Source organism: Zeus faber, assembly GCF_960531495.2.
Source record: "Zeus faber genome assembly, chromosome: 12".
Taxonomy (NCBI): domain Eukaryota; kingdom Metazoa; phylum Chordata; class Actinopteri; order Zeiformes; family Zeidae; genus Zeus; species Zeus faber.
In genome coordinates this window covers 16728974-16736813 of record NC_137196.1, presented here as the reverse complement: position 1 = coordinate 16736813, position 7840 = coordinate 16728974, and positions in this window count along the sequence as shown.

The following is a 7840-nucleotide window of genomic DNA, read 5'->3' as shown; positions in this document are numbered from 1 at the left end:
ATTCTCTTAGGCTGGTTTAGCCCTGCTTTTCCCTATTTTTTCTCAAACTTTATTTTTCATCCTTTAAGCCTTTTTGCTTCACTTTTCATCTTTTTCATCTTACTTTAGGCTTTTAGCTTTTATCTCTTTTTTTACTTTTCATCCTTTTTCATCTTACTTTAGACTTTTAACTTTTATCTCTTTTTCACTTTTCATCTTTTTCATCTTCATTCATATAATTTTATTTTGGGTCAATTGCCCTGGCCAGGGTTATTTCCCCTTTGGTTTTCCTCCCTAGATTTGACTATATTATATTTTCATTCGGCCAACTTTCACGCAGCATTTAATGTACACATGTCTTACTTTTTAAGGAGGTACGGGCCCTGTCTCCATTAATATTGCATGGTTATTTAAATAACTTTTGGCTACTAGCTCTGCCATTCTACAATTACTTTTTACTTCTACTTTTTCCACATCTTTTAAGCCTTTATCTTTTACTTTTAACTTCATCTTATATTTCTCTCATCTCTAATCTCAATTTCAACTTAATTCTCTCTTTCTTCGTTCATTATTATCTTATTGCCCATAATTACATCTTTTACAACTTAATCAACCCCAATTTAGACGTAAGCTCACTTCACACATCAACACATCATCTCCATCTCCGCACAATATGCTCTTGTCAGTGCAGCGTATCTGCTCAAAATACTTCCACTTCAAAAACCACACACAGCTCAGTTTTGTGAGGTAACACTTACCCTGAGAGTGGTAATTTGCTGGAGCAGGCAGCATCGGCAGGTGAGGCCCCGCAGATCCTAGTTTGTGACGCCACTTTGTAGTTTCTTGATGAATTTGATGTGTTGATGAAGAAGGGGAGACTGCTGACGCTGACTTGAGTAAAATAATAGATTTATTACAAAAGAACAGCATCAGACTGGACTTGCCTAGGATGTCCAGGAGAGAACCGAGCCGGATGGATTCTCTGTCGAATGAAACTCAGGCAGGTACTTTTAAGCTAAGCCAGAGACAATGTTGACCATCTGATTCCCCTACATAGGTCACCGTTCACGTTTTCACCTCCCTTATTACCGGGACCCGTGACAATGGGCTCTGTCTCTCTCTTAAAACCCCTGGCACCGTCTGTTAATAATTATTATTTTATACAATGGGCACTGTCTTGGGACGCTACTCATTCCAAGACACCTCACCCTCCTTTGTAAAAATCAGCTTTCCTGCTGCCATTCGGGTTGAGAATGTGATCATATTTGAATGAGTGTGGATCAGGGTGGATTTCTGGGTCAATATGAAAAGCAGTGTATGGGAAGAGTGAAACAAAGTAGCGTCACGAAGACCATACCCACGGCCGTCAGCCATTTCGAGGGTCACGTCCTGGAGAACAGCCCTTGTAAGAAGTGGAGCAACAGTCAATTGGAGGGTCTCCTCCACAGCAGTGTCTAGGATTGGTGTTTTCTGCAGCAAGTCCCTGGTGAGGTTGATAACAGGACTGTTCCAGTTTTATAAAACATATTCATAATACTGATGAAGGGTTCAGCAAAGTCAAAAGGTTTTTGGGAGTCGAACAAAGTATTATCAAAGAATATTGTTTTCTATTAAATCTGCACAAACCTGCAGAGACCTGAGGTTAAACCCCCTCAGGCAGTCAGAAGAGGGAAAGAAAATTCAGTACTGCTATTTAGCATATACAACAACATGATCCTCCTGGGAAACGTTGACACCTTTTGAGCTGCTTTAACACATGCACTGTGTAGTATCTTGGTATTTGGTCCATGGCTCCTCTTTTCTCAAAAGCTTGTGGCCAGGAAGGTTGATAGGTTTGAAAGGAATATGTTGTAGAAGTATAACAGTCCCAAGTAAGCTTTAAGCTCAGTCACTGACGTAGGTGCTAGCGCTTCCTGCAATGCTTTCACCTTTGCTGGCATTGTATGAAGTCCCTTGGCGTCCACTAGATGTCCTAGAAATGTCACTTCCTTCTCCATGAATTTGCATTTGCTTCCTTTTAGGCACAAGCCTGCATCTTCTAATCGCTGTAACACTAAATCTAGTGTGTGGATGTGGTCCTCATCATCCTTTCCTGTCAGAAGTATATCATCTAGATACCAACCACATTCTTTAGTCCCTGTAGCACACCCTCCATTGTGCACTGGAAAATACAGTAGCTGGACTAGAGCTCACCCCGAAAGGTAACCTTGTATATGTGAATAGCCCCTTGTGTGTATTCACTATTGTGTACTTTCTAGCTACCTCCTCAAGCACAATTTGTTGATATGAATGACTCATATCGAGCTTACTGTACTTCTCTCCCCCATCTAAGGATGCAATCAGGTCCTCCATTCTTGGAATGTGGTATTGTTCTAATGGAAACACTTTGGGTGCCGCCCACTCTGAGAATTTCACTGGCTCTATGAATTTTGTTTTCTCAAGCCTCTCAAGTTCATGTTCCACTTTTTTTTTCATCGCAAAAGGTACTGATCTTGGCTTATAAAAGCATGGGGTGGCGTCCCGAGCCACATGTATTTTAGCAGTGAATCCTTTCAGCTTCCCTAACTCATCCTTGAACACTGTTTCATGCCTTGAGAGCACTTCCTGTACAGTAGCCTCACTATCCACTATCTTGTGTACATCTTGCCAGCCTATGGGTATTTTTAGAGCTTTTATCCAACTCTGCCCCACTAGACTCGGTCCCGAGCCTTTGACTACAACTACTGGTAACATCTTGGAACTGCCTTTGTACTCTACTGTTAGTTTTGATGCCCCACGTACTTTTACCCTGTGACCACCGTATGTCCTCAGGTTTATCTTACACTTCTGTAGTCTAGGCTATTGTACCCTCCATAAGTTGGAAGTTGGAATGTTGCCTCTGCCATTATGGTCACTCCGCAACCCGTGTCTACCTCATAGGTCACTCTTGTGCCATTTACACTTAGTTCTTTCTTGATGGGCTCTTCTTTGGGAATGACAATCTCTTCCTGCATGTTATACATAGTCATTTCTCTACTCTTTATGCTGTAGTCATAGTCAAAACCTCATCACTGCTACTGTCCCCTCCATCTTCTTGCATGAAATTTGCTCTCTTATCCTGCTTTTCACTCCCCCCTTTCAGCTTTTTATCGCCTTTCCACTTCCCTCAATCAAGAGGTTTTGACCTGCAGGCTCTCTTAATGTGCCCCACCGTCCCAAAGTTATGACACTTTTTACCTGCAAACCTGCATTCATTGGCCATGTGTCTTATCCCCCACACCTGTAGCATTTCCCACGTCTAACCTGCTCTTTTGTGTACCTATCAGACACTTTGCATATGGTACCTGTCGCTCGGCAACATCACTGTCAGGGTGTCTCGTTGCAGTCCTGTGTGAGCCTCCTTTGCTCCACCACGTACTCTATAACACTCTCGCTGGAATTCCTGCTCCTGGTTAAATGAATGAATTAAGTTAATTAATGAAGTTAATTCATTAAACTTCCACGGCTGCACTATCTCACTAGGCTTCGGGTTCAAATGGTTCTTTAACAACCTCACCAGTTCCTCAAACGACTTGTCTCCCGGTCGCTGCGGACTCAGCAGACTCCTTATCAGTGTGTAGGTCTGCATGACCACACAGCTCAGCAGCACGGCTATTCTTCTCTCTGCATCGTCGATTCCGTTTGCCACGAAGAAATTATGCAGGATCTCGCAGTACTCTTCCCAGCTCTGCGACTTGTTGTCAAAAGGTGCCACCGACCCCACTGTAGCTGCCATGTCTTTGTCTTTACTCTGCTATAAAGGGAACGCCCAGCTTCTTCACGCTTGTAGCTGCATGCCAATATCCCATTACGGCGATAGCTTTAGCTTAGCTAGCTACACTTCACTCGGTAACAAAACTTTCTGCTCAAACTCACGCCACTGTCTGCCGAACATTCTTCCAGTATATCCTTGTCGCCCTATGTAGTATCTTGATATTTTGCAGTCAGGTAACAGAGACCAACTCCTGGTTTTTTCACCTTTTATTAACAGTCTTCAACAATATGTAAAGCGGCCATAACATGCCAGGCTGGCTATCAGTGAAACATAACAGAGAGGGCAAAGGAGCAATTACTTAACATAGAGTCCCTCTCCTGGCGAAGTCATATAACTGCACTCTATCACACACTGCACCCCTCGTATTATCCGTATATTACCTGGAGGAGCTGTATGTGTGAACACAAATGTCTGAATCATTTGGACCGGACATTACCCGGACTTTACCAGTATGTGAACAGAGCAGGTAATTGTCCGGAGCATTCACAGCAGGCATGTAGGCATGTGGGTGTGTTGATGACATCTCTATCATGCGCCAATTATTCACCTTTATGTGGATCTTCGTGCACAGAGACTAGCTGCTTCGTACTCCTTTCTGCTTTCTGTTCCTTTCCTTTCCAGTCTTTCTTTTATATTACGTACAAATACATCAATATCAACGCCAAAAAAGATAAGTAGCCCCCCCCACTGCACACTCTACCCGGGCTCCGCCTCTCATCAAAACCAAACAGACTATTTCCAGGTAGTGTAAACACATCCGACATGCTCAATGTCCAGTTGTGTGCTACATGTATGAAAGGGCAACTCCCGACAATGTCCAGGCCTAATTATCCGGACAATGTCAGATAATCATGTCCAGACAATGTCCAGACCTGATAATACGGACATTGAATGGAGTGCATGTGTGAAACCAGCTTTAGTGTTCCACATTATACCACAGGGATGAAACTGGCTTTGACTTTCTCATCTGAATATGGGTAAGATAGATGAAAAACAAATAAGGGTATCCCTTGAATCACGATATGCTCTGTTTTTTTACGAATGAGATATAACAAACAGTGTTAACACGGCGGTTGAGAAATTAAACAATTGCCACCAAAATCTGAACAGTAGTTTCAAGTAAACGCACTGATGACTAACAATATTTTCCAAAATGGCGGACCGGCAAGTAGGCCAATATTGTATTAACAGGATTATATGCTTTAGTTAATAGAGAGTGTCTGCACAAGGGTGTCCCTCTTGGAGGGAGTGGTTATACCATTTTTATTTTTCAAAGGAACAGCCATTAGGAAATGATAATTACATGATCTGTTTTTTTTTACTGTGACAACCCCAGTCAAAATAGTTTTGCCGCCAAGTCAAGAACATCTTAATAATGTCCTAGCTGTTTTGTGTTTGTTTGTTCAAGTTATTAAGAATCTTAATTATTAGGATACAGAAGGGAAAAACAAACAAAATTAGATTTATTAAAAATACAGGGATGAATGGTTTTTATTATTTACTATACCAATAGTTAACTGATCATGCAGACCACCAGTTTTATTGCAAAGTTTTAAATGTCCAATTTAGCACGAGGTTCCTTAAAAATGGCACCAAAAGAATGAGGGTCCATGATGTAGATCAGGGGTGTCCACACTACGGGCCAATTAAAAATGGACCACGGGCCACAGTTGGCCTGCGGTCCATTTTTAATTGGCCCGCAGCAAATTCTATAATGTAATTCTATAATATAATGGCATAAGGCCCACACATGACTCTTGAGCTTGACTGTATTGTACTTCTTAGTTTTAACACTAGGTGGAGCTACTGTCTTGAACAAGGTAGCTTCTGCACAAAACAAGTTGTGCGGCGAAACAAAGTCTTGTCAGCTAACTTAAAACATCAAGTGTCAGATAAAGCTTGAGCTTTTGATTTTTACTCAATTGCATGTGATGCAAGCACAGATGCCACAGGTACTACACAGCTGCTAATTTTTTTGCGAGGAGTTGACGATAACTGTTGCATTACGGAGGAGCTGCTTGATCTTAGGAGTCTAAAGGGCACAACAATGGGTAAGGACAGTTTTGAAGCTGTGTCAGATGCAACTGACAAAATGGGAATTAAACGATGGATGCTGAAGAAGTGGAAGAGAGTCTGCAATTACAACTTATCGAAATGCAGTGTGATAATTCTCTGAAGAATCAACATCAGCTTCTCTAACCTACCCGACTTCTACCGGTGCTTGTAAAAGGCCAAGTTTCCTCTGATGAGACGCCATGCAAAAAGAATAATGAGTCTGTTCAGATCAACATACATATATGAGCAAACATTTTCTCAACCATGAAGAAAAGCAGATTGAGAACCAAAATGGCCGACAGCCATCTCTAGGATGTCCTTCGCATCTTAACCACCAAACTTACTCCTGACCTGACAGCCATCCTTCAGTCCAAAGCGCAGCATCACTGCTCCTACTGAGTGCAACACTGTTCCCATTATGGGTGAGTTAAAAATATATTACACAGCATCCATGTTTTAATAACCCCAATAACTTAATAAATTCAAACAATCAAAGTTGATAACATTTACTAACAAAGGTTAGTTGATGTGTTAACAAGCCCAATAACTTATTTGCATAACAAGCTTGAAATATACCCATTCCCTTTTCCCCCGTTATACAGGGCTGTGAAGGGGAATAACTATCTTGACTAAGAAATGTGAGAGAAAAATGCATATGATCAACTATTTGAATGAAGACAATAGTCTTTTGTATGTTACGTGGGTTTTAAACATTGCCTCTGGGATTTTAAGGAGCCCCCCCAAGAGTTTATGTAAAGAGGCTGTTCTTTCTCTACAATGTCAGTCCTAATATTGAAAAACCAGATCACATTTCATCCTCATTAAACCTTGTATGCAGATAAGGATAACCCCAGGGGAGCTTGAAAGAGCATTGTAAGGGATAGTAGGGTTGGGTCTGCGACCAGAGTTTGATAGTACCTGTGAAATCACTGTTTGGGGGTAACACCGGGGAGACAGTTGAGGGGCACAGTCTTGTAAATGACATCTGACCACTGGCACACAACCTATTTTTGGTATAAAACTGTCTTGGTCAGTGGTTGGGGCAGACTGATCAGAACACTGCCTTGGAGCAGCACTGAATCTTTCTCTTAATTCTGCAGAATAAATATCTGTAATACTCTCAGTTTTGTTTCCTTGTCATGGGCAGATTAACCTTACGCAGGAGAACTTCTCCAACAGAAACAATCTGAGGTTGCTCTTTTGAGAAGTATTTACCCGCCCTTTACCAATATCTGAACAGAGCAGGTAATTGTCCGGAGAATTCACAGCAAATGTGTTGGCATGTGGGCGTGTTGATGACATCTCTATCATGCGCCAGTTATTTACCTTTGTGAGATCTTTGTGCACGGAGAGTAGATGCTTCGTACTCCTTTCCGTTCTATTCCTTTCCACTCTTTTGTTTATATTACGTCCAAATACATCGAGTATCAACGCCAAAAAAGATAAGTCGGTAGCCTCGTCGGCCACCTTGGGTGTGCAGCGTCATTCGGTCACATCCTGATTCATGCAAGCCTCCACCCAGGCTCCGCCCCTCGTCTTAACCAAACAGAGTACTTCCAGGTAGTATAAGCACATCAGTCACCCACAATGTCCAGTTGTGTGCTACATGTATGAAAGGGCAACTCCCTACAATGTCCAGACCTGATTTACCGGACAATGTCGGATATCAGGTCCAGACAATGTCCAGACCTGATAATACGGACATTGTACAGTTTGCATGTGTGAATGCAGCTTTAGTGTTCCACATTATACCACAGGGATGAAATTGGCTTTGACCTTCCTGTCTGAAATAGGTAAGATAGACGAAAAACAAAAAAAAGGTGTCCCTTGAATCATTATCTGGTCTGCTTTTTTACGAACAAGATATTACAAACAGTGATAACGTGACAGTTGAAAAATTAAACAACTGCCGCCAAAATCTGAACAGTAGTTTGCAAGTAAACGCACTGATGACTAACGATATTTCAAAATGGCAGACTGGCAAGTAGGCCATTATTGTATTAATAAGATTGT